At 39.7% G+C, this 1,438-nt stretch overlaps 1 pseudogene; it reads right to left on the bottom strand.

Moving 5' to 3' along the window:
• Positions 1-541: 541 nt before the first annotated feature.
• On the bottom strand, positions 542-826 carry LOC127214782 (60S ribosomal protein L37a-like; annotated as a pseudogene).
• Positions 827-1,438: the final 612 nt, after the last annotated feature.

Raw genomic sequence — 1,438 nt, forward strand, 5'->3', positions numbered from 1 at the left:
TTAAGACTGGAATCTAGTGCAGATAAGAGGATATGGTCTTGGTTCCTAACATCCACATGGCAGTTCCAACCCCAGGAAATCCAATGGCCTCTTTTGCCTACAATTTCACAATGTATGTATGTGGTGCTTACCCATACATGTAGTGCACAGATATTCATGAAGTGCACCAGGCATGCCTGTAGTGTACCAGGAATTCATTGTTGCAAAAGGCATACACGTAGTACACTAAGCATGCATGTAGAGCACAGGCATGCATGCAATGCTATGTACAATATGCTTGCCCATATTATACAGCATGCATGATATGTACCAGCATGTATGTAATGTTCTATACATGTATGTAGTTCATGGTTGTGAGTATATATAGTCCAGAGGCATGCAAGTACACAAAATACTTGCATACATAAATTACTGAAAAAAAAAAACTAAAAATAACAAAACAACATAAAATAACATAAAATATTTTTCTTTTTCTTTTTTTTTTTTTTTTACGTAATTTAACCCATTTATTATAAGCAGGGGTTCTTAAGCAATAGCATTTCTACTGGTCTTTCAGTTCCTTCAGATGGCAGACTTCACTGTCACTGCAGAAGTAGTGTTGTACGTCCAGGCCCCACCTGCCACTGTATTCATGCAGGAACCACAGTGCCAGATGCCAACTGCTCATCTCTTCATCATGGTCTTGCCACAGAAGGAGCAAGTGTACTTGGCGTGCTGGCTGATTTCAATTTTCTTCACCATTTTCCGCAGGGAGGCACCATAGCGGGTCCTGTATTTCCCGATGATCCCGACCATCTTGGCGCGTTTAGCCATGTAGCTGGAACCTAAGCCCAAGCCCAGAGAGCACATTTTTCTTTTTTCTTTTCCTTTCATTCTATTTATTTATTTAATTATTTATTTTGAGACATGGGGCAGGGTTTTTCTTTGGCTTTGGAGGCAGTCCTGGAACTAGCTCTTGTTCATAAAGCTGGTCTCAAGCTCATTTAATCTGCCTGCCTCTGCCTCCCAAGTGCAGGGATTACAGGCATGCACCACCACTGCCTAGCCAACATTTGTGAATTGTCTGATTTTAGTATCTTACAAAGTATGCACCCTACTACTTTTAGTTAGATATACATGACCCAAAATAAAGCAATACATTTTAAAACCTTAAATATGTTTTATACTTGAAAGAAAGACAGGATATTGTCTAATGATGAATTTCAGGATTTTCTTTTGTCCACTGACTAATTTTAAGGTTCAAAACCAATGTGTGTGTGTGTGTGTGTGTGTGTGTGTGTGTGTGTGTGTGTGTGTTTGAGAGACAGGTATACAGAGAGAGAGCATGCACAAGCAGACACAGGCACACCCAATTTTGTGCTGAATGTATGATGATTAGTTAACAGCTGTAAGATAATTTTTCTACAGTAGGTTGTTTAGAGAGCTCAGGGTCTAAGGC

This window comes from Phodopus roborovskii, unplaced genomic scaffold (genome assembly GCF_943737965.1).
Source record: "Phodopus roborovskii unplaced genomic scaffold, PHOROB, whole genome shotgun sequence".
Taxonomy (NCBI): Eukaryota; Metazoa; Chordata; class Mammalia; order Rodentia; family Cricetidae; genus Phodopus; species Phodopus roborovskii.